Raw genomic sequence first — 27,816 nt, forward strand, 5'->3', positions numbered from 1 at the left:
GGTGAAATTGACTAACGGTTAACAGAGCTAAAACAGAGTACCATGCAGTAGCCTACAAATTTTCCATAGATGGCGCGGAAAGCGAGTGTCGACAATGAGAAGCTCATTTTAACGAGTAACTTCAGGTACCTTGGTTCAGTGGTACAGAATGATAGAAGCATTGTCGCCTTTATTTAGACAGGTCTTACGTTGGCGATGGGATTGATAGTTATAGAATAATACCATTTTATAAATACATTTTATAATATATTTCATGATATAAGTACATGCATTCCCTTCCTAAATATAGTGCACTAGATAATTTTAAATCATCTTCAGTGAGTCAGTCAAATTCCATAATCACAACTCTCGTAACCGTGTTCTTTAGGAGGTACGTCACACAACCGATGGGTTTCCAAATTTACATCACTTAAAGAGAGTTGAGATTTAAACAGAGGAAGGTTAACCAACAAATCTGATTCATATCATTTACTTCGCAATTCTATGCAGCGAATCATATCCTACAAGGTGTTTTATTGCATGTTTAAAATTTAGCATTATGTTAAATTATTTTTAATTTATTACCTGAGTGAAAAAGGAAATGAACAGTGTTTTGGGTAATTTAGGTGAACTAGAAAATCCTCACACCTTAAAAGAAATGTTCCTGGTGGTGTTGCGAACAACCGAGCTCATGGGGAGGAACATGATGTTGGTGAAATTACGATTGAGGAAGTGGAAAAGATAGTAAACAAACTCCATTGTCATAAAGAAGCAGGAATAGATGAAATTAGATCTTCAATAGTGAAATATATAGGGAAGCCAGGGATAAAATGTTGTCATAGAGTAGTACGATTAACATGGAGTGTTGGTAAGATACCGTCAGATTGGACAAAAGCAGTAATTGCACCTATCTATAAGCAAGGGAACAGGAAGGATTGCAACAACTATCGAGGTATCTCATTGATTAGTATACCAGGCAAAGTATTCACTGGCATCTTGGAAGGGAGGGTACGATCAGAGGTTGAGAGGAAGTTGTATGAAAACCAGTATGGTTTCAGACCACAGAGGGGCTGTCATAATCATATTTTCAGTATGCACCGGTTAATTTAAAATTGCTACGAGAGGAATAGACAGTTACGTTTTGCAGATCTTGAGAAAGCATATGGTAGGGTACCGAGGGAAAAAGATGTTAGCCACACTGGGGGACTATGGGATTAAGGGTAGATTATTAAATCAATCAAAAGCATTTATATTTACAGCTGGATTGCAGTGAGAATTGATGGTATAATGAGTTCCTGGTTCAGTGTACTTACAGGGGTTAGACAAGGCTGTAATCTTTCACCATTGTTGTTCATAGGTTACATGGATCATCTGCTGAAAGGTAGTGGCAGGGAGGGATTCAGTTTGGTGGAAATGTAATAAACAGTTTGGCCTATGCTGATGACTTGGTCTTAATAGCACATTGTGCAGAATGTCTGCAGTCTAATATCTTGGAATTTGAAAATTGGTGCAATGAGTATGGTATGAAAATTAACCTTTCGAAGACTAAATTGATGTCAGTAAGTAAGAAATCCAAGAGAATTGAATGTCAGATTGGTTACACAAAGCTGGAACATGTAGATAATTTCAAATATTTAGGATGTTTTCTCCCAGGATGGTAATATAGTAAGTGAGACTGAATCAATTTGCAGTAAAGTTAATGCAGTGAACTCTTAGTTGCGATCAAAAGTATTCTGTAAGATGGAAGTCAGCTTCCGGACGAAACTATCTTTGCTTTACGGGAGCGAAAGCTGGATGGACTCTAGATACCTTGTTAGAAATGGCAGGCATGAAAGTAGCGAGAATGATTGCTAGTATAACAGGTGGAAACAACTGTAGGAGGGTGCTCGGAATGAGGGGATAAAGGGTAACTTAGGACTGAACTCGATGGGTGAAGCTGTACGCATAAACCGGCTTCGGTGGTGGGATCATTTGAGGCGAATGGAGGAGGATAGATTACCTAGAAGAATAATGGGGTCTGTTATGGATGGTAAGGGAAGTAGAGGGAGACCAAGACGACGATGGTTAGACTCAGTTTCTAACGATTTAAAGATAAGGGGTATAGAACCAAATGCGATCACAGCAGTAGTTGCAAATAGAGGATTGTGGCGACGTTTAGAAATTCAGAAGCTTGCCGACTGAACGCTGAAAGGCATAACGGTCTACAATGATGATGTACGTATGTATGCTTCTTGAAGGACCCTTACCAGGATTATTTGATTCGAGAACTGTAAAAGATCCATAGGAAAGTAGCATGATGTGTTTCGGGCGATTTCAGACAAGTACTGTGACGAAACGTTTGGAGTAAGGAGATGAGCTACTCGACTAAGCGGTACGTTCCAGTATGTCAGTGGAGGGATGGCCTGGAATGATATTAGTAGACGAGTAAGCTTGGGTGAGTCTACATCCGTACCTTAATTAGCGTTATAAACAGATGTGCTCAATGACCTGGGTTCGATTCCCGGTAAGACAATAAATTTTAATTTGGGAGGAAAGCTTGTTGTGGTTAACCTGGTACTCGCAATTCACCTACGTTTTGGGTATACGCCACCTCGGGGACGATGACACGGATTTCCTTTAGCTTCAGTGGAGTTTTTAAAAGTTAGGAAAATCATAATATGAAGATATGAAGATAAATTTGGAATTCAAGAGAGATAACTGGGGCAAGTATCCGCTCACTTGAAGGGGAATAAAATTTACCTTCTTCATCTCTTTACCCTCGAGGGTTGGTTGTTCCCTCGGACTCAGTGAGGGATCCCACCTCTACCGCCTCAAGGGCAGTGTCCTGGGGCTTCAGACTCTGGGTCAGGTGTACAACTGGGAAGAATGACCAGTACCTTGCCCAGGCGGCCTCACATGCTATGCTGAACGGGGGCCTTGCGAGGGATGGGAATATTGGAAGGGATAGACAAGGAAGAGGGAAGGAAGCGGCCGTGGCCTTAAGTTAGGTACCATCCCAGCATTTGTCTGGAGCAGAAGTGGGGAAACCATGGAAACCCACTTCCAGGATGGCTGAGGTGGGAATAGAACCCACCTCTCCTCAGTTGACCTCCCGAGGCTGAGTGGACCCCGTTCCAGCCCTCGTACTACTTTTCAAATTTTGTGGCAGAGCCGGGAGTCGAACCCGGGCCTCCAGGGGTGGCATCTAATCACACTAACCACTACAGCACAGATGCGGGCAATAACATTCATCAAGAGAGATATTTGATAAATTTCCAATTTTTTGAAATTATTTAAGAAAATGCTGGGTAAACAATAATTTGATAAGGACCTGCCACCTGGACGACAGCTCTAAATGTAGATCATTTGTAGATATAAATTACTTAGGAATTAAGTCCGTAATACACACATCAACATTTGAATTGGAGACAGCTGCCGTATTGCAGATATGGCTCTATGGACGGACCGGCGAATGTAGGAGGAGGACGTGGCGTCAGATCTCGTACGGGCTGGAAGACAGATTAAGAGTCGACCACGGGATGGGTAAGGCACGAGACCTCCACGCATTTAGTCGCGGGCAGATTGTCCACACCAGACTTACGGGCCACTGAACCTATGAAGTTCGGGAGATACTGGGATTTCCAAAGACCAACGTGTACCGTTAGTGCTTGGATTCGGGCAAAACCACCGCGAAAAACCAAACCCCATAGCACCGAAAGGCCATGGCCTACCAAGCGACCGCTGCTCCGTCCGAAGGCATGCAGATTACGAGCCTCCAAAGACACAGACGAAATCTTGTAATTCCATTTCATATATCAGTGAGATCTGAGTCCGACTCATTGGCTGAATGGTCAAAGTTGATGCCTTCGGTTCAGAGGGTCCCGGGTTCGATTCCCGACCGGATCGGGAATTTTAATCGCGTCTGATTAGTTCTTCTGATCCGGGGACTGGGTGTTTGTGTTTGTTACAACACTTCATATTCAGACAGCATACGACACTACCAACCACCACAGAAACACGCAATACTGATTACATCCCTCCATATAGAGTTGGCGTCAGGAAGAGCATCCGGCCGTAAAACGGGGACAAATACCCATGTGAAACACAGTTCGCACCCGCGATCCTACAGATGAGGTAAAAGCGGTAGGAAAAGAAGATATATCAGTGAGATCTGTGAGCCTTTGTTGGAAACTGAACAATGAAAACATTTTCAAATATGCATAATTGTTCCTATATGTATGATCCTCTTTAAAACTGTTGATAAAGTTGACCTGGGCTTGCAGATCTACTCAGGGCTCTAAAACGAGGTGTCGCTTAAGTGCGGCCAGTATCCAGTATTCGGGAGATAGTAGGTTCGAACCCCACTGTCGGCAGCCCTGAAAATAGGTTTCCGTGGTTTCCCATTTTCTCACCAGGCAAATGCTGGGGCTGTACCTTAATTAAGGCCACGGCCGCTTCCTTCCCACTCCTAACCCTTTCCTGTCCAATCGTCGCCGTAAAACCTATCTGTGTAGGAGCGACGTAAAACACATAGCAAAAAAAAAAAAACAAAAAAAACAAAAAAAACCTAAAACGAGGTAGCTCTCTTTCTGGAATCTGGAGTAAAGTATGTTCTGTTGTGAAATATCTCCATTCTTCCGATATCTTGCCATGTTATTTTCTCATTTCCAGCCACGATGTGATAAAGGCAGGTCGAAGTTTCTCTCGCAGCCCAAGATAAACTGGAATGTCCTTATATGAAAGGAATACATACAGTACATCCAGGCAACGCAGCATCGTTTAGAAGGGAACGTTCCGGAGGAATGAAACGGGGGTTATATTCTACTCCGGAGATTGAACCGTGATGCACATGCCATGTTCGTTCGTTTTTAACCTCTCAAGTAAATTAAACTGAATACAAGATTCAGTAATGTCATGTTTCCAAATATTGGGTTCAGAACAGGCTATAACAACTTAGTTTCTTTCATCCTCCTATCTCAGTCTATAATTCGCCGACTCGTTGGCTGAACGGTCAGCGTACTGGCCTTTGGTTCAGAGGGTCCTGGGTTCGAATCCCGGCCGGGTCGGGGATTTTAACCTTAATTGGTTAATTCCAATGCCCCGAGGGTGGGTGTTTGTGCTCTCCCCAAATTCCCTGCAACTCACACACCACACATAACACTATCCTCCACCACTTTACACGCAGTTACCTCACATGGCAGATGCCGTCCACCCTCATTGGAGGGTCTGCCTTACAAGGGCTGCACTTGGCTAGAAATAGCCACACAAAGTTAAATTAAGTGGGTCTTTATACGAGACAGGTTCTTTAGTGAATCCCCCTAGGTTGAATCAGAAGATATCATAATTCAAATTTGCAATTCAAATTTGCAAAGCCAAAGCAAATACGTCTCCGTACAGGCCCTGAAAGCCTTGGAGGAGTGAAATTTAAAGTCTCCTACTATTCTTCACCTCGGCTGAAAGTCAGATAGAGTGGTTATCTTCTATGTTCGCAGAAATTAACCTGGTACTCATTTTTCTTGTAAGCTATGTGAATTTCAGGACCACATGTCGCATCAGAAGTGGAAATCTCGTTTCTAAATGTTTCGACTTCCTGACGGGGAATAAAACCCACGTGTTTGCGTGTGAGCCGAGGACTCCTTTACCGTCACAGCTACGCTAGCGCAGGGAAATGTACAAGTAATATGGTGAATCAGAACAGAACATAATAAGACGGAAGTGAACGAAACAGAACAGAACGAAACAGAACGCAACAAACAGAAGAGGATGAAGTGGAATATAAAGTAAAGGGACGGAAGATAATAGAACAGACTGGAACGGAACAGAACGGAATGGGATGAAATAGAGTGGAAAGAAACAGACCAGAACGTAATGGGACAAAAGAGAATGGAGGAGAAAAGGCCACCAGCAAATGCAACAGAAGACAAAGGAACGGAATGGGATGGAACGTCTTAGAATGAAACAGACCAGAATGGAACGCAACACAACAGAAATGAGCGGAATGGGATGGAAAGGAGTGGAAGGAAATAGACCAGAACGGAACGGGGCCGAAAAGAATGGAACAAAATGAGATGGAACAGAGGGGAAGGAAAAAGGCCAGAAAGGATCAGAATAGAACAGAGAGGAGTGTAATGGGATGGAACAGACTGGAATGAAAGAGATCATATCGGAACGGAACAGAACAAAACAGAACAAAATTGGTTGGAACATACCGGAAGGAAATAGATCAGAACGGAATAGAATATAACAGAACACAACAGAACGGAATGGGGCAGAACAGAATGGAACAGAATGGTATGAAACAGATCAGCACAGAACAGAACAGGGCGGAATGGTATACAAAGGGTGGAAAGGAACAGACCAGAACGGAACAGAACGAAACGAAATGGGATGGAATGGGATGGAGCTGGTTGGAGATAAACCGACTGAAATGGAACGAAACAGAACAGAATGGAGCGGAATGGAATGAAACAGAGAGGAAAGAAAGAGACCAGCACGGAACGCAACAGGGCAATTAAACGGATGAAAACCTCTCAATATGCTGGCTGAGTGTTGACCCAACAATGTGGACAGTGTTCACGAGATTTTCATATCGGTTATGAAGACTTATATTAGTACATTAAAGACAGCATCTAAATAACAGTTCCCCATAAACTTCCGCAACGCTTTCCTTTGACAAGAATAGTAGTCAGCCAAGCCGTAAAGATCACATGTTTGTGATTATTTGCTCTTGTGCCAAAAAGTCACAAACAAAATTGTATACATTGTTTACCATGTATATTTAGAAAACAGCAAAACAATTTAAATGACATATTTATGATGTCGATTCGTATTCTTCGCTTTCTGTTATGTTATAGCGCTGATCACAACATACTGTAACATCAAAGTGCCTTTGAACTGCTCGATTGCAGCTGTAAACGTCGTTTCTCCCGCACTGGTAGCAGATTACAAATCTCCGATCTTTAATACGATGTAGTTGTTAGTTCTATTGACGTTGTTACTAAGAGAGCTCAATGGCCGTTAGTGCTGCCAAGTGCATTTTACCTGGGTGTAATAAACCAAGCTTTTCTGTCCGTTACACAAACAACCTCAATTCTTAACATAGCTTTCGTCCTATATGATTTTTAAGGCGACTAAATTAGAAATTAGAAATGTGTGTCAGTGGGAGACAATGTGTCTAGGTGGCGAAATACTGAGATGGGGGTAGCACAGGGTGGGGTGTTATCACCACTTCTGTTCTCCCTATACATGAATGATCTATCAGAACAACTGACGAACTGTAAATATCACCTATACGCTGACGATATCCAATTGTTTATTCATACCAAGCCGAATGACATACAAGAAGCAACCATGAAATTAAACGAAGACTTATTTAACATTAACGAATGGACTAGTAGCCACTGCCTGAAAGTAAACCCATTAAAATTGCAAGCCATCATAATAGGATCTAGAAAAGCCCATACCAAGTTAGAAAGCATCAACATACCGGTTGTCAAGATCAATGAAACACCTATAGCACTGAAAGACTCTGTTAAGAACCTTGGAATAATTTTTGATAAGTATTTAAGTTGGTCAGAGCACGTAACAAAAATTTGTCAACGTGTATTCGATTCATTACACTCACTATACAAACTGAGAGATTTTCTACCTGTCAAAACCAGGAAACTGCTCATTCAAGGACTAATACTACCAATATTTGATTATGGTGATGTAGTCTATAATAACATAAGTTGTTCACTTGGTTCTAAACTTCAACGGGCGCATAATGCCTGCATTCGATTCATTCTAAATGTTCCGCTCCATTCCCACATCAGCCCATTCCTCCATCAGCTGTCCTGGTTAAGATTATGTGATAGACGTAAATACCATGCTGTTTCTCTTCTTCACAAAATACTGCGAACAGGTAAACCACATTATCTGAGAATAGATTTCAACTACCTCTCTCCCTCAAGTAGAACACCCTCAAGGTCATCAGTACAAACCCTGCTGTCCAACCCCACTCATCACAGTAGTACGTATAACAAGTCATTTGTACCGGGGACCATACGTTCCTGGAATTCTCTCCCGGCTGAAATTAGAGACATAAGCAACCTAAAGCTATTCAGAAGAATGTGCTGGAAATTTTACCTACACTCAGATTGATTTACTCTTAGAAGTATCCCTAAATTTTAGATTATTAAGTTACATGAATAAAATGTCAATGTAAGGTTAGAAACATTATAGTTTATATTTTTCGAGATATAGCTTTAATAATAGTAAATATTATAAATTAATTTTAAAATGTTAAAATGATTTTTACGATGCTTTACATTTCATACAAATTACATTTCACATTAACTTTAAATTATAATTAACTTATTTTTAAGTAGTTATAATGTTCAGTATATTATGTTTATGCAGGTGCATAATTATATGGTTTGGCATAATAGCAGGCTTCATAGCCTGAGCCACGCCATGTACAGAAAGACATTAATAAATAAATAAATAAATAAACCTTTACCAAGGAGAAATTAAATGGCAAATCAGTGTGTGGAGGTAAACTCTATAACAATAATAACAATAATAATAATAATAATAATAATACTAATACTAATAATAATAATAATAATCATGAGTTTACGTTACACTAATTACTTTTACGATTTTTGTAGACACCGAGCTCGACAGCTGCAGTCGCTTAAGTGCGGCCAGTATCCAGTATTCAGGAGATAGTGGGTTCGGACCCCACCGTCGGCAGTCCTGAAGATGAATTTTCGTGGTTTCCCATTTTCACACCGGGCAAATGCTGGGGCTGTACCTTAATTAAGACTACGGCCGCTTCCTTCCCAGTCCTAGCCCTTTCCTGTCCCATCGTCGCCATAAGTCCTATCTGTGTCGGTGCGACGTAAAGCCAATAGCAAAAAAAAATGGATACGCCGACGTTCCGGAATTTTGTCCCGCAGGATTTATTTTACGTGCCAGTATATCTAACGACACGAGGCTGACGTATCTGAGTACCTTGAAATGCCACCAGACTGAGCCAAGATCAAACCTGCCAAGTTGGGCTAAGGCCAGCGCTCTACCGTCTAAACTACTCAGTCCGGCGTTATAGAAATATAGACCGTAATCAGTGTAACTCTCTCATTCATTAATTCATTTCATTTCATTTCATTTCATTTCATTTTATTTACTACCGATCTACATTTAGCCTTATTGCCCAGGTGACAGATCCCTATCAGTTGTTTACTTTGGCTTTTCTAAAATTATTTAAAAGAAACTGGAAACTTATCCAACACCTTCCTTGGCCAATTATCCATTCAATAAATTCCTCTTCAGGAAAATAATAATTTCCCCAGTTTGTCCTCTTGGATTCCAAATTCATCTTCATATTATGGTCTTTGCAACTGTTAAAAACTCCACGCATACTTGTTCGCCTACTAATGTCATTCCACGCCAGCTTTCCGCTGACAGCTCGTAACATACCGCTTAGTCGACAAGTTCGTCTCCTTACTCTCAAGTCTTCCCAGCTCAACGTGTCGACGAAGGAATAGTGTTACGAAAATCACCAAGGACAAATCGTGGTGCTTTCCTTTGTTTTTTCCCTAGTTTTCGAATCAAGTAATCCTTTTGAGGGTACCATATACTGGAACCATACTCTGATTATGTCCTACCACTGATTTACACGCCCTCTTCTTTAAATCGTCGCTACCACCCATAAATATCCTCAAAACCATAAGAAGAAGTCTGTAACATTCATTTATAACCTCCTTATTGTGAACACCTGTCATGAAAATATTTCCTTATATTAGCACTGCGCCATGAGGTACATTCCCTCCATCAACACAATAATTAAAACCAGCATCGATAGCACCCCATAAATACTCGATTGGATTAAGATCGATAGGGCCAACCCATGGTCGCAACTTCACTGGAGTGCTCCTCCAACCACAGAGAGGTGACATGGCGCATTGTCATGACGGAACATGGTGTCTCCATCAGGGAACTGTGGGGCCAGAAAAGGAATGCAGATGGTCTGAAAGAGTGCCTACATAACGTTCACCTGTCAGCGCTCTCCGCAGCCGGATAATGCGACCATGAGAACGCCGCCCGGACCAGAAATGAACCATCTCCTGCCTGGACAAAACCTTGTTGACACGCAGGATCCATAGCTTCATGCGGCATACGCCACACTCACCCTTCAGCTCGATACAACAGGAACCGGGACTCATCGGACCATACCACATGCCGCCACTGTTCTATGGTTGCCGGGCTCATGCACGTCGTTGAGCTCTGTATCGAGGTGTCAGCAAAGGGCATGACTTGGTCGTCGGCTGGTGAAGCCTATGCGGTAGAAATGTGTTCCTGACTCCTAACATTCAACTGGGTGGCGATCTGACTCACAGAAGCCAGTCCAGAGCCCAATATGGTTCTGCGGAGGCACCGTGATGTCCGTTCGTTAAACACCTATGATCTTCCTGTGCGGCGGTTTACACGGGTGGTTACATTCTCTGTGATATTGAAGATCCATTCTCGACATTGTTGACTTCGCAAACCCAAATTTGAGTGTAATCTCCTCAATGCTATGACCCATGCGCCATGCGCCGATGATAATTCCACGTTCAATGTCGGTTAACTTGTGACGTGTTGCGATCTACTCATTATAAATTCAGACAATGCTTCACCTACTCTAATTTTCCGAGTTCTGCTTTCTAGGAATGTAACCATCAATTCGATCACTCTTTTGTATAGACCAAACAACTGGGATGTAGTGTGTTCGAACCCGACTCTCGCAGCCCTGAAGATGGTTTTCCGTTGTTTTCCACTTTCACATCAGGCAAATGCTGGGGCTGTACCTTAGTTAAGTCCATGATTTGCTTTCTTCCCACTCCGATCCCATCGTCGCCATAAGACCTATCTGTGTCTATGTGACGCAAAACAGATTATATACTGTAATAACCTCTTTTGTACAGTCCGGTAGCGCTCATTTTCTACAGTAGTCTCCCATGACTGCCAACGGCCGTAGCCGTGTTGTAACACCAGATCCTGTGAGATATCCGAAGTTAAGCAACATTGGGTGTGATCAAGATTTGGATGGGTTGCCACGCCCTGTTGGTGAGAGGTAAGGGAATGGGGGAGCGGAAAGAAACTGGCCACCCTACCGTACGTAAACTCCGGTTCAGGCACACCTCTGCGGAGGTTCGGGCCTGCCTTTGGGCAGAATACACCCTTATCTTACCTTACCTTACTCTCCCATGATCTATCCTATCAAAAGCCTTCCATTTGACGTGAATCTAAACTATCTGCTATACCTTGCTCGAATCCTGCAAGTTGAGGCTTGCTAGAATAGCCTTTCCGAAGCTCGAACGACTTTCTATCAAACCAGTTGGCAATTTCACAAACGTGTATACGGTAATATAATCAGAAAAAATGCTCTCCCGGAGCTTGCATGCAACTCTTGGCAAGCTGGCTGGCCTGTGATTATTGGCTTTATGTTTATCATCCTTTCCTTTGTACAATGGAGCTGCAATAGCAAGTCTTCATTTATTTGGTACAGCTGCGTCATACAAACAGTAAGCAAATAAGTATTTCATATATGGCACTAAATCTCAACCCGTTGCTTTTAGCAAATCCCCAGAAATCTTATCAATTCTAGATGCTTTCCTGGTTTTCAACTTTTGTAACGTATTGTAAATGTTTGATCATGATAGGTAAATTTCAGTACTTCGTCAGTATTAGTCACGTCTTCCACCTGGATTTTATCCTTAAATTCACTTACCTTTACATACTAATGACTGAATAATTGTGCCTTCTCTAAGTACTGACATATACACTCCCCTTGTTTGTTAATGATCCCTGGAACCTGCTACTGCTTTAAAGTCGTTATCGAAGTATTGAAATCATTGGACGTAATACAGTAGAACCCGTCTTAACCGAACTTCACTTAACCGCAAGCCGGCTTAACCGAAATGCTCTGGCAAAATTGTATATTAATATTTTGTTTTTACCCTCTCGTTCTTAGCCATCGATATTAGTAATTCTCTTGCTATATGTGCTGAGAGCTACTAGCAAACCCTATTTTTATATTATGACTTATTCCAGAATGCACGTGTAACATAAAACAAAACAGTTTCTTACCCTCTAGTTCGTTCCATCATATATTTTTCTTGAACAATAAATGAATTATTATTATTATTATTATTATTATTATTATTATTATTATTATTATTATTATTATTATTATTATTATTATTATTATTATTATTAGCATCATCATCATTATTATTATTCGTCATGAAGATTATCCAGACGACTCCGACCTTGACAATAGCAGTTCTGAGAATCGAGTTACAGCAGATGATGGATTTGGCAAGATTGATTTCGAATTTTTATTAAAATACAGTACCACACGCTTTAATTACAGTACTGTAATAAAATTACGTAGTCTATACAGTATTCAGTTCAGTAGTAACTGAAAAGTGTTCAGTTATGTCAGATTGCTTTGCGCTTTGTTGAACAAAGCAATGAATCTACAACAGCTGATGTATAGTTGATTAAACGGTGGCGCGACGTAGCTGCGCAACAGCGCTGCACCAAGAACATTCAGAAGAAAATCACTGATTTTATACAATTAATGAGATTATGTAAACATTTTAATGTTAATATACAGTATGCACCTTTGATTAACAGAGTTTGTGCATTTTTATTTCGACATTTAACTTCCGAAACTATTTACCATGTGTCATCCGAAAAAACGCGTCAACCGAAGTGGCTCCGCCCGCTTTATTTCGAATAAACGGGGTTCTACTGTAACTGGTTCCTTGATTTTTTAAATCCTCAATTCAACGAAACTCTTAGATCCATTTACCGTGCACTGTGTGTTCCAGTAAGCGCAAGAACAAATGTGTTACATTTTATTGATCTGTCTCGGTCTCATCCTTAGCTTTTGCAATATTCCTTCCCCCCCCCCCCCATTCCTTCTTTTTTTGGCTCTACGTCGCACCGACACAGATAGGTCTTACGGCGACGATGGGACAGAAAAGTGCTAGGACTGGGACGGAAGCGGTATTGACCTTAATTAAGGTGCAGACCCAGCATTTCCTGGTGTGAAAATTGGAATCCACAGAAAACGATCTTCAGGGCTGCCGAGAGTGGCGTTCTAACCGACTCTTTCCGGAATGCAAGCTCATATCTGCGCACCCCTAACCGCACGGCCAACTCACTCGGTTCACCCAGTCCCTGGGATATGAAAATGAAACTCCACAGCCTGTTTCCAGTCATTCTACCGGGTCAGGGATGGAATGAATGAATACCCCATCTAGCGCCCCATCTAGCGGCGAGGATAGGAATTGTGCCGGCTGTCAAAGCCTGCCTCATTCCCATGGGGCAATGATTAATGACTGAAAGTTAAAATGAAATGATATTGGAGAGTGTTGGTGGAATGAATGAATGATGACAGGGAAAACCGGAGTACCTGGAGAAAAACCCGTCTCGGCTCCGCTTTGTCCAGCACAAATCTCACATGGAGTGACCGGAATTTGAACCAGGGAACCCAGTGGCGAGAGGCCGGCGCGCTGCCGCCTGAGCCACGGAGGCTCTCGCTGTGAAAAGCTGAGTAAAATATTGTTCACTGGATCGAGTGGTGTTTTCACTTCGGTGGGCTTGGTAGATTAATATATAATATAATACCAACTGAGGAAAGCAACGGGAAACTATTCCACTCTTCTTTCCCTGGTACAACACTTCGTTGAAACATATGATACACATTCTGAGGGTTGAGCTCTTTGTGATCCATCCTGCCTTCGGTTTAAGGATTTAGAATGCACACAATGCACCCAACGAGCCGTGAAAGGAGTCCGGCTCTGGTTAGCGTGCTTGTCTTTGGTTCAATTCCCGGTCGGGTCGGGGAATTTAACGTTAATTGGTTATTTCTATTGGCTCGGAGACTGGGTGTGTGTACCGCCCTTAAATAGAAAATAAAATAAAAATAAAAAATAATGAGAAAAGTAAGAATCGACATCAGTAATTAAAAAAAAGAAAAGTAGTAAAATAAAATTTTAAACAATTACAATAAGCTAAGCTGTTGCAAACCTGTCATTATAATTTCAATTAAAACCAAAGGCTCTACTAAGTTATACTTTAAGTTAACATAACAGTATATTGCTTATTTTCCGGTCTAGAAAGCCAAGAATAATGGCCGAGTGGATTCGTGGTGCTGACCACACGCACCTCATAATCTGCGGGCCTTCAGGCTGAGCAACGGTCGCTTGGTACGCCATGGCCCTTCGGGGCTTTTGCACCATGCGTTTGTTTTATATTGCTCATTTAATTATTTTCTTCTCACGGAATATGGCTTTCAGCACCTTTCCGTTCTACATATTGAGCACTCATTGTAACATTTTAGTATTACCTCATATGAGTGTTGGCAAGTGTTACAGAGTCACATTTTACTCAGGCAATACTCTCTTGCAGAGTGCAGTGCTAGTAAATCTTAAAGAATGCACATGAATGTCCGAAGTACCACATTCGCCAACCCTAGTGTGCAATAAAGCCCAGGCCGGCTGCATCGTGCTAATGAAACGACTGGTAGCTGGCAGCCGAGCCAAGCAGAAACCGACGCCAAGGCGACGCTCAGTACCAAGCAATCGATAGCTGGGCCTGCATGCACTGTGGTCATCTCCCTATAGCTTTGGTAATTGAACTTATTCAGGGTACAAATCGTTGCAGTCTTCTACTCCATGCTCTTTGCGTTATAAAGGACATTCAAGAGCGGCTGATCATCATACAACGTTGCTTTGTCTCTTAAAGCAATAGCACCACTATCACCACCACCAGCACCGATTCAGGAAGCCAATTGCAATAATTGTCTCCAGAAAGAAAATCGTTTTATTCCAAACCATTCAGTCCAGTGCTATGATAGAGTCTGGGACGTAATAAAAACAGTATTTCCGCTGGGGAAGGATGCACATTTACCTGTTGAATCAATTTCGTCAGTGGAGTTGAACGCTCAAGTTTTCTTGTAGTGTAGTCTATACTAAAGATGAGGTCCTTTTAGAGTATTTCTTACTTAATACCGATCCCAGTGTATCACTGATTTGAGAATGGTCTAATGTTTGGGATTTTATTAAAGAATTATTTACACACACGACCAGGACATTAGAATTGAAATTATTTAAAGATTAGAGATTTTAGACATATAGTGAAAGGTAACACACTGTGAAATTAATCTCTTTCATATCAAAGATTTCAGCTCCTGAGTTTCATTTTGAAAGCAAGATTTCATACCTCTCCCTAAGGGGGTACGGCGGGCCTCCAAGATGGTAACGCCCTTTCTCAGGCCAAGGAGATTTGTAGAGGTGATTTGAGATGCGAAGAAGTTGAGCGGATAGTGGCCGGGGCCTATGAAAGGGAACTGTTCCGGCAATTGACTTAATGCAGAAGAATGGAAAACCACGTAAAACCAGTCTCAGGACAGCCGACAATGCGAAGCAGCCCCTCCGCCTCGCGAATATAGAGTTGCAAGGCTAGTAATAAAACTAGCTGCTGCTAAGCCAAAGCCTCATCTACTCGGTGTTCATGAGTTGTTATTCAGGGCCACTGAATACAGCCAACAGAGTCGAAGTGGAGGACTCAGGCAACCAGCAGCCTATTGTCAGTTCTTTCACCGTCAACGTATATGTCTGGGGGAGGGTGATAGGGCAAGTAACTTATTAAATATAGATTGTGTTATATACATGAATAATCAATAAGTGTGTAGCATAATGTTATCAATCTAAACAGCAAACTTACTGGTACCATAACATTGGCGACTTTGCACCTTACGGGGAGAGGGTGGGATATTTTGCGGCATTCCTTTTTTTTTTTTTTTTTTTTTTTTTTGCTATTTGCTTTACGTCGCACCAACACAGACAAGTCTTATGGCGACGATGGGATAGGAAAAGCTTAGGAGTGGGAAGGAAGCGGCCGTGGCCTTAATTAAGGTACAGTCCCAGCATTTTCCTTGTGTGAAAGTGGGAAACAACGGAAAACTATCTTCAGGGCAGCCGACAGTGGGATTCGAATCCACTATCTCCCGGATGCAAGCTCACAGCTGCGCGACCCTAACCGCACGCCCGGTTGCGTCATTCCTTACAGCGATCAGGAGGCGATATTTGTAGTGAATTTGCCTGATTTCATATGTTAGAGCAACTGGAAACTTCTATGACTTAGCACCTCTCTCAACGGCATACACTGTGTGCATGTCTACCCCGTAGTCTCTTTCTTCATACGGGGTGGGGGATGAGATGAAATTAATTCTACATGGCATTTTTACGGCCGGATGCCCTTCCTAACGCCAAACTTAATTGAGGAGGTAATGAAGATGAAATAACCCCCATTGCACTACAGCCCTTGAAGGGACTTGGCCTACCAAGCGACCGCTGCTCAGACCTAAGGCCTGCAGATTACGAGGTGTAATGTGGTCAGCACGACGGATTCTCTCGGGCGTTATTTTTGGCTTTCTAGACCGGGGCGGCTATCTTACCGTCAGATAGCTCCTCAATTCTAATCACGTAGGCTGAGTGGACCTCGAACCAGCACTCAGGTCCAGGTAAAAATCCCTGGTCTGGCCGGAATCTAACCCGGAGCCTCCGGGTAAGAGGCAGGCACGCTACCCCTACACCACGGGGCTGGCTAAGATGAAATAAAGGTAGGTGAAATTGGGTAAGGAGGTGAAAGGAAGGGATCTGCTGTGGCCTATGAATGTAATTGTCCCGGCATTTTTCTGGTGTGAAAATTGGAAACCATGGAAAACCTTGCTCAGGACAGCCGACGGTAGCGTTCGAACCCGAGCGTCTCCCGAACGCACACCTTGGTTATGATCTTCTTGTCATAATATGATGTATTAAAGTTGACTTAGGACCTCAGTAAAAGATGTAAATCTCTGGAAATGATAGCCAGAATTAAGAATGAATAAAACGGAAAATAAATTTAAAAGGAGAAAAATTATGTATGAGACTCATCTCTAATGTTTGATGTAGAACAAGCAGTGACTTGTAGGAAGCAGGCAATGTAAACAGTGGAGTAGACAGTGAGAGGAGTGGAGGGGGTAAAGGAGCGCGTGAAGAAGTCGAAGGGGCGGAGGGGAGCGTACGGGGAGGGAGGAAAGAAGGAGTGTCTAAGGTGGGGATGAAGGATGCGGAAAGAAAGATTGCTACTGTGAGGGGAATTTAAAGAGATTATAAAATAAAGAATTATTTTTATCTCAGACACCATAATTTTTGTTATTATATGTATTTTAATGTTATAATTATTCCTGCAACATTGTCATTGTCTGGTGTACATATATTTTAGTTATCAATTTTAGTTATCACATAATACGTTTAATTTTTATTTGGCTGAAGATGGCCACTAAGTGGCTGAAACTATTCCCAAGACTGACGTAATATTATTGATTTTATATATATTGTATTTATTTATTATAAATGCACTTCAGTACGAAACAAAAATTAAATTTATAGTTTATAGGAAAATGAACTGAACGAAATTCTTTCTGGTGGATTGCGTATCAATATGTGGCTGGAAGACTGGACCAGTCTGGGAAATAATGGATAGGATGAGCATTGTCACATTCGTGGTTTTGGCATAGGAGCGACGATAAGGCCTTTCTTTGTAGAAAACTGAATTTCAAGTACACGCGCTGGACTTTATTTAGCGAGAGGACTAAGCATTTGCAAATTATCTTGGTTTTTAGGAGATAAAATAAATAGCCCCATTTAGAACGGTTAATTATTGAAAAATTGTAATGACTTGTGTTAGAACTGATAATCTAAGGTATATTCGTACTAAATTCCAGCTCAATTGGTCCAGTGCAGTTTAAGTATGATTGAGCAATAAATTAAGAGATATCATAGAATTTTAACTATTATCCGATTTGAAAAGTACGTAATTTCGCAAGTTCTACTATAGTCAACAAGTTCGTGGACTGGCGCCTACAGTGTAGGCAACACGGCGTACATACATGGACTACAGTCTTGGATTGGTGCTTACAATGAAGGCAACACAGTGTACACCTGTGTACGTACTACAGTCAATAAGTTCGTTGACTGGCGTCTACAGTGTCGGCAAGACGGCGTACATACACGGGCTACAGTCTTGGATTGGTGCTTTCAGTTAAGGCAACACCGTGTACTACAGTCAATAAGTTCGTTGACTGGCGCCTACAGTGTAGGCAACACGGCGGACATACATGTACTACAGTCTTGGACTGGTGCTTACTGTGCAGGCAACAGAGTGTACACCTGTGAACGTACTACGGTCAATATGATCATTGACTGGCGCTAACAATTCGAGGATCATATAGAATTACGATCTGTCTTTTCGCGTCTTTTTCCCCTCGTGGTGATCCGGGCGATTTCGGCTTGATTATTTCAAAATCATTTCGGCAGGGGATTTGCCTAATTTTTGGCAGAACTTGATATTTGCCCGTTGCTCAAATCACGAAATTCTCAAGTTCCGCCTCTGACATTCAGCTACCCTTCACAATAGAAAGTTAACTACCTCGTGCTGGAACTTGCGAAGAACTGTCACGGCAACACACTGCGGTCAAACTCTCCGCTATGGTGCACCACAGCGACATCAGACGGCCAGTCCGCGAACTTAATGACTCTACTACGTATTATATTTTCATATCTATGTTTTAAAACGAATCATAGCAGAATACACCTGTCGTTTAATTCCACATCTTCTATGATATTAAATAACTGAATCCAAACACCAGCACATCGTCTTCCTCTACCTCTTTTACCCTCCAACGCTGAGTCCATTATCATTCTAGTTAACCCATCCTCCTCACATTGTCTCCGGAGCAGGTTGATATGTAGTGTGGTTTCTAACAATCTTTATCTCCCTATTTCGAGTACAGTCCTGCCATTCCTCTCACCTGTTTGTACCAGCTACTTCTTCCGACAGAACATCGGCAGTACATAGCAGAAGGCGATGATCAGCTGCGTATTTGCTGTGTGAGTAATCTAGATAAAAAGATAAGCCAAAAACTGTAACATTTATATGTAATGTTTCATGTAAGACTTTAAATCTTACAGGTATATACTTGCTATAATTATTTTCAAAATTCACCAAAAAAGTTTAATGCACTATGCTTCGAATTTCAAATTCCTATTTCGTTTGCATTGGAGAAAGCTTCAGGCCACTCTCTGTACTATTATGTACGGAAATCGAGGCTAGGGATTAGATAGGGACTTACCGTAGTACTATGCAGTAAATGATTGCAATAGGAATTTCAACGTTATTGCAATCATACAGAAATTAATAAATTCATGTACTGCACGAAGTAGTATTTTATACATCGTCCATTGGAGGTGTAAATAGTAACTTAGAGAAACAGAATGCGCAATGGCAAATTTAAGTTTGCCACGTTATGATTAACAGTATGTCAACAATTTTGGAGGAAGGCGTTAGGGGAACCAATGAAGGTCATGTTAGATTATATATCATTGTGAGTAAGCTTGGCGTTGCTTGGAATTACATTAGTAGGCGAAGAAACATAAGTGGAATTTTAAAAGTAGGAAGATCATAATTTGAAGATAAAATTGGAATTCAAGAGGAAAAATTTGGGCAAATACTCGTTTATATGAAGAGGAATTAAGGACTGGAATAGTTTTCCGAGGGAGATGTTTTATAAATTACCAACGTCTATCAAAGCATTTAGCGCCTCCGTAGCTCAGGCGGCGGCTCACCGGCCTCTCAACGCCGGGTTCCGCGGTTCAAATCCCGGTCACTCCCTTTGAGATTTGTGCTGGACAAAGCGGGTATTCATGTTTTCCGTGTTCTCTTTCATTTCAGTATCATTCAATTTTATGTGTCAGTCATTGATCATTGCTCCATACGACTGCGACAGGCTTCGGCAGTCGGCACAGTTCTTTTCCTCGCCCCTAGATGGAGTTTCATTCACTTCATTCCTGACTTGGTAGAAACAGGAAACAGGCTGTGAATTTACATTTAGGAAATCATTTAAGAAAATACTAGGTAAACAACTCATAGGAAATCTGCCACCTGGGCGGCAGCACTCACTCCAGAGCACTGGCGATATTGATATCCACCGTGCCTGGCTCTTACCTGGAGGCCTCGGGTTCGATTCCCGGACAGGTCAGAGATTTTTACCTGGATCTGAGGGCTGGTTAGAGGTTCACTCCGCCTACGTGATTGTAATTGAGGAGCTATCTGACGGTGAAATGGCGGCTCCGATCTAGAAAGCACATAATATCGGCCGAGAGGATTCATCGTGCTGACCACACGACACCTCATAAGCTGCAGGCCTTCGGGCTGAGCAGCGGTCGCCCTTTGATGCTGTTGCGCCATGGGGTGGTTTAAGTTTGGACTTGCTAATTCATGGCCCTTCGATGCTGTTGTGCCACGGGGTTTGGTTTAGGTTTGGACCTCAAATTTTACGTGGAATCGGAATCACAGATCGCACGTTTTTATTTCAAGAACTCCAAAATATATCGGAGAGAATCCACTGAATGTGTGACGGGATTACCACATCGACCATTGTCATGGTGAACTGGTTGTAAGATTTACATTGTGACGATTTATATAATAAATAAAAATAATTAAAGAATATCTGTCCTCTGGCCTATGAAGACCTAGACCAAAACTAACAAGACCCATGCCTCTTTCTTCTTTCCTTCACAAGTTGCCTTACATCGCACCAACACAGGTAGGTCTTATGGCGACGACGGGGGAGGAAAGTGCTAGGAGTTGGAAGAAAGCGGCTGTGGCTTTAATGAAGGTACAGCTCTAGCATTTCCCTCGTGTGAAAGTGGGAAACCACAGAAAAACATCTTCAGGGCTGCCGACATTGAAGATCGAACCGACAGTCTCCCGAATGCAAGCTCACAGATGCTCGCCCCTAACCGTATGGCCAACTCGCTCGTCCACAGCATTAAAAGATAAATACTAGGATAAAATATTCAAATTCTCATAGTGACTAATTGCCCGTGAAATTTCTCAAAGGAACCCGTAAGAATATATAACAAGTACGGGACTAACAAAATACCGTAATTCTCCTTCTCGGCGAAGACTGGGAAAGGAATAACAAAATATTTGATCTATATTAATCTATGAAATATGTATTCCAATATTGTATCTATTTGACTTGCTAATTCATCAGATGCACGTATCGAAAGAGTATCGGAGATAAAGTGAGCTGGAGAAATTGAGTATGCATACATCACACATCTTCATTAATAAACGCTGAAAGGCATCAGTCTATACACATGTTATTGTTCATGTTCCGTTAACTACTTTTTACGGTTCTGGGGGACACCGAGGTATCGAAATTTTGTCCCGAATGAGTTATTTTACGTACAGATAAACCTACCGACCCGAGATGGCATATTTAATCGCCTTCAAACACCATGGGACTGAGCAAGAATCGAACCCGCCATTTGAGCTGCACAGCCCAGCACAGCGTTTATTCTGCATGCCTTTGTAAATTTACTAAACGCCTCAACAATTCCCAATTTTTATTATAATGTGCTTTCCGTCGTACCGATGCAGATAGGTGTTATGGCGACGATCGCATAGGAAAAGGGCTGAGAATGGAAAAGAAGCGACCGTGGTCTTAATTAAAGTACAGCTCCAGCATTTGTCTGGTGTGAAAATGGTAAACCACGGAAAATCATCTTCGGGGCTGCCGACAGTGGGGTTCGAACCCTCCATCTACCGAATAATGCTCTATTTGTAACTACCTCTGTGGCCTCGTTTAGTTCCATATATGTTATCTATAAGTTATTAGAAACTCAATCTAATCAGCACCGTCTTGGTCTCCCTCTACTTTCCTTACCGGGTCCATTATTCTTCTAGGTAACTTATCCTCCACCGTTCGCCTCACGTGATCTCACCACCAAGGCGGTTTATGCATAACGTTTCATCATTCGTGTTCATTACTTAGCATTTATCTCCTCATTCCGAGTACCCTCCCGCTATTTTCCCACGTATTTGCACAAGCGATCATTCTCGTTATTTCCATGTCTTATTTCTAATTAATTTAGGAGTCCATTCAGATTTCACTCCCGCACAGCAGTTGGTCTGAAAACAGAACGGAGTAAAGGTAGTTTCGTCCACAATCTTACTTCTTTCTTACAGAATACTGTTGATCACAACTGCGACCTCGCTGCATGAGCTTTGCTGCACCTTGATTCAATCTCACTTACTATAGTATTTTTTACCATCCTGGGAGAATATACGTCCTAAATACTTGTTCTGCGTGTTCCAGGTTTTATATTCTCAACCTGAATTTCAATTATTTTAGGTTTCTGCCCTAATCGCTTTATTCTTGGAAATGATAATGAAATGGCGTATGGCTTTTAGTGCCGGGAGTGTCCGAGGACAAGTTCGGCTCGCCAGATGCAGGTCTTTCGATTTGACACCCGTAGGCGACCTGCGCGTCGTGATGAGGATGAAATGATGATGAAGAGGACACATACACCCAGCCCCCGTGTCAGCGAAATTAACCAATTATGGTTAAAATTCCCGACCCTGCCGGGAATCGAACCCGGGACCCCGGTGACCAAAGGCCAGCACGCTAACCATTTAGCCATGGAGCCGTACTTGGAAATGATAATTTTCATATCATACTCACAGCACCGATTTTCGAATTCCAAGATATTTGATTGTGGATTTTCTGCACATCCTACCATTAAGACAAAGTATATGGCATAATCCGAATGACTTACTCCATTATCATTTAACTGAATACGTCCCTGCTATTTTGTACCCGTCAGCGGATGATCCATCAAGATACGAACAACAAAGGTGAAAGATTTCAGATTTGTCTAATCCCTATAAGTAGCTTGAAACAAGACCTCATTTTGCCATCATTTCTTACTGCATGCTAACTGTATGTATAAATTCATTTGATTGCTTTCAATAATCTACCCCTAATCCCATAATCCACCCAATACGACTAATTATTTTGCCATCAGTACTCTGTCATATTCCTTTTCTAGATCAACGAATCATAAACGCAGCATTTTTCAATTACCTGATAATCTGATCCTGACAGCCCCTCCGTGAACTGGAACACATCGAACGGTACTCCGATCCACTGATCGCCCCCGCCATCCCTCCCATTCCAACATTCACATGAACACCGTGCTTAGTATACTAAACAATAAAATACCTGGATAGCTGTTGCAATCATTCCTATTCCCTTGCTTAAAATAGATGTAGTTACTGCTTTCGTCTAATCAGAAGGTACCTTGCTAAGATTCCATGCTAATCTTAATAATACTCTGTGAAGCCATTTCATCCCTGCCTTTCCAATATGTTTCACCATTGCAGGTCTAATTTCATCTATTACTGCGGCTTTATGATAACAGAATTTATTTTCCGTCCTTTCCACTTCTTCAAGCGTAATTTCACTGAAGGATTTCCTTTTACGTTGAGATTTTATTCCTCCCGTCAGTAAAGGGATTCCCTCGAATATACTATGAGTTCACCCGACTTACCCATTTCCCATCTGCCTCCCTTTCTATGAATCTTTAGAAGTGTTTCCCTGTCGCCTTAACAAGCCTTTCCAGGTTATTACCGAAATCTTCCCAAGACTTCTTGGATTCGAACAGTTATATTCCTTTCGCTCTATTTCTTCCATCTTATTATAATTCTCCGTCTGTATCAGTCTTTAATTGGAGCCATTTCTGATACGCCTTCTTACATTTACAAGCTGCTGTCACTTTATCATTCCACCAAGATATTCATTTTTTCAATTCTTGCACACAGTTGTTCGTAGGCATTCGTTTGCTGTTTCTACTACTGGATCCCTATATATATATCACCCATTCTCTTTCTTATGCCCTAAACCTGCTTATTGTCTATCGCGTGGAACTTTTCACTAATCATATCCACGTCCTTCTTTATAATTTCCTCGTCCTACATACATACCTACATTATCATTACAGACTGTTATGCCTTTCAGCGTTCAGTCAGCAAGCCTCTGAGAATTTACAAAACGTCGCCACAATCCTCGATTTGCAACTAGTGTTGTGGCTTCATTTAGTTCTATACCTCTTATCTTTAAATCGTTAGAAACCGAGTCTAACGATCGTCGTCATGCTCTCCCTCTACTTCTCTTACCCTCCATAACAGAGTCCATTATTCTCCTAGGTAACCTATCCTCCTCCATTCGTCTCACATGACCCCACCACCGAAGCCGGTTTATGCGTACAGCTTCATCCATCGAATTCATTCCTAAATTAGCCTTTATCTCCTCATTTCGAGTACCCTTCTGCCATTGTTCCCACCTGTTTGTACCAGCAATCATTCTTGCTACTTTCATGTCTGTTACTTCTAACTTATGAATAAGATATCCTGAGTCCACCCAGCTTTCGCTCTCGTAAACCAAAGTTGGTCTGAAAACAGACCGATGTAAAGATAGTTTCGTCTGGGAGCTGACTTCCTTCTTACAGAATACTGCTGATCGCAACTGCGAGCTCACTGCATTAGCTTTACTACACCTTGATTCAATCTCACTTACTATATTACCATCCTGGGAGAATACACAACCTAAATACTTGAAATTATCGACCTGTTCTAGCTTTGTATCACCAATCTGATATTCAATTCTGTTGAATTTCTTACCTACTGACATCAATTTAGTCTTCGAGAGGCTAATTTTCATACCATACTCATTGCACCTATTTTCAAGTTCCAAGATATTAGACTGCAGGCTTTCGGCACAGTCTGCCATTAAGACCAAGTCGTCAGCATAGGCCAAACTGCTTACTACATTTCCACCTAACTGAATCCCTCCCTGCCATTTTATACCTTTCAGCAGATGATCCATGTAAACTATGAACAGCAAAGGTGAAAGATTACAGCCTTGTCTAACTCCTGTAAGTACCCTGAACCAAGAACTCATTCTACCATCAATTCTCACTGAAGCCCAATTGTCAACATAAATGCCTTTGATTGATTTTAATAATCTACCTTTAATTCCATAGTCCCCCAGTATGGCGAACATCTTTTCCCTCGGTACCCTGTCATATGGTTTCTCTAGATCTACGAAACATAAACACAACTGCCTATTCCTCTCGTAGCATTTTTCAATTACCTGGCGCATACTGAAAATCTGATCCTCGTCCTAGAGATTTTTTTTTTTGCTATTTGCTTTACGTCTCACCGACACAGATATGTCTTACGGCGACGATGGGATAGGAAAGGCCTAGGAATTGGAAGGGAGCGGCCGTGTCATTAATTAAGGTACAGACCCGGCATTTGCCTGGTGTGAAATTTGGAAACCACGGAAAACCATCTTCAGGGCTGTCGACAGTGGGGCTCGAACCCACTATCTCCCGATTACTGGATACTGGCCGCACTTAAGCGACTGTAGCTATCGAGTTCGGTCCTAGAGATTTTATCCTTATTCCTCCGCAGTTAGATTTCACTTTCTCTGTCCTAGCCCTAGAAATAATTAGTTCACTACAGATCAGGTAGCGGTCTGTATAATCAAAGAACTTCCGGAATGATCACTTTCCGAATTTAAAGTCGGATATGGTACAGTCTATTATGGATCTTATGCCCCTACCCTCCAATATGTTGCGGTGAATAGTCTTATGCTTGAAGACTGTAACTGTTAATCCCATATTAGGACAGAAGTTCTATTAGTTTCCATATCTTCCCCGAATTTTTTCCAACACTTTTTCATATCCTTCAGTTCTAATTCCAGCTTTCGCACTGAAATCGCGTATTAGAACTATCCTGTCCTTTTTGTTTACCCGGACTACGATGTCACTCATTGCTTCGTAAAACTTGTCAGATTCATCCCAATCTGCACCCTTACGTGAGGAATAGACATATAATTCTAGTCCTAATTCCTAAATCTACCCATTCGCTCATTTTCGTGCCTTAAAATAGTACGTTGCGTGAAATGGTATTCCTGATAAACAGTACTTCCCTTTTTAACGCCTGTTAAGAACACATTATAATTTCCTATACTTGCGAACTGCATTTCGTTCGCCAAGTTATTTACAAGGAGTCCCTCGACCGTCAAATGGAAGTGGGGCTCTGTTACTCCCTTAAATCCGAGGCTTGTTAAAAGTATTCTGAGCTCGGTAACATTTGTAAAGCACGTCGTCCATCTGAGAATTTCTCCTCTAACTGTATTGTCCTAGCCGCCTAAGCACATGGACACCATGACTCAGAATTGGTCCAAGATGCCCAGCCCTATTCCACAGCAACTCTTATTCCGACTCTCAGGACCACTAGTAGAAAACTCAGACCTTACCCATGGTTCACGAACTAGGACGTGACTACAGTAACCCACACCATGCATCATGAAAATAATTATTTTATTATTATTATTATTATTATTATTTAATTGATGTCAGTGGGTAAGATATCCAAGAAAATAGAAAAGTGAACGTCATATTGTGGGGGACAAAACTGGAAAATGTAGATTATTTCAAGTATTATAATGTGTCCTTTCCCAGGATTGTAGTATTGTAAGTGAGATTGAATCGAAGTGCAGTAAAGCTAATGCACTGAGCTCGCAGTTGCGATCAGCATGATTCTATAAGAATCGGTGTATTTTCAGACCAAATTTGCCTGATGGGAATGAAACCTGGGTAGAGTCAAAATATCTTATTCATTCATTAAAAGTAATAGACATGAAGGTAGCGGGAATGACTGCTCGTTCAAATAAGTTGGAACAATGGCAGAAGGATACATTTGCCCCTGCGTATACATTGTACTATTGGAACCGGGCAATTTCGGTGCATTATGTATTCCAAATCTCGAACAATTCTGCTTAGGAATGTGTATTGATAGGTCTATACAATAAAAGTTAAGGGCGTTCCTGTATTTTTCACAATAAATGTAGGACTCTTAAGCCTCTTAACAATACCTCACCGGGCGAGTTGGCCATACAGTTAGGAGCGCGGAACTGTGAACTTGCATTTGGGAGATAGTGGGTTCGAACCCCCCTGTCGGCAGCCCTGAAGATGGTTTTCCGTGGATTCCCATTTTCACAGCAGACAAATCCTGGGGCTGTACCTTAATTAAGGCGACGGCCGCTTCCTTCCCACGCCTAATCCTTTCCTATCACATCGTTGCCATTAGATCTATGTGTGTCGGTGCGACGTAAAGCAACTTGTAAAAAGAAAAAAAATACAATACCTCGACATGAAATGGCTTCCTATTAAGAATGAACTCGCTCCAAGCCTTCCATACGCAGTTGCGAGTCTTGTTGATTAGCGATGCTATCTGACAGGTAACTTTGAAATATCACTCAAGATGTACCCTACTTCGTGAGAACTCATTTATACGTTAATACGGAATTAAGTGAGTCACGGAATTACATGAGTTTATCCTGGTCTGACGAGCGAAGAGCTTAATTCTCCACCAAGATGAAGGAGTTCCGAAAAATCAGGTATGCTCACAAGTTTTAATCATGGTTCTATGTGACGGAAAAGATATGCCAATAATAATAATAATAATAATAATAATAATAATAATAATAATAATAATAATAATAATAATAATAATGCCGAACGATTTGTTCATGCGATTAGGGTCGCTTATCCGTAAGCTTGCATTCGGGAAATGGTGGGTTTGATTCCCGCTGTCTGCAGTCCTGCAAATGGTTTCCCGTGGTTTGCCATTTTCACACCAGTCAAATGGTGGAGATGTACATTAATTAATGCCACAGCCGCCACTTTGCTAGTCCATCCTACTGTCCGGCTGCATGGATAAATGGTTAGCGTACTGGCCTTTGGTCACAGGAGTCCCGCGTTCTATTCCCGGCAGGATCAGGAATTTTAACCGTAATTGGCTCAGGAGCTGGGTGCATGTGTCGTCTTCATCGTCATTTCATCCTCATCACGACGC

Source organism: Anabrus simplex, chromosome 1 (assembly GCF_040414725.1).
Source record: "Anabrus simplex isolate iqAnaSimp1 chromosome 1, ASM4041472v1, whole genome shotgun sequence".
Taxonomy (NCBI): domain Eukaryota; kingdom Metazoa; phylum Arthropoda; class Insecta; order Orthoptera; family Tettigoniidae; genus Anabrus; species Anabrus simplex.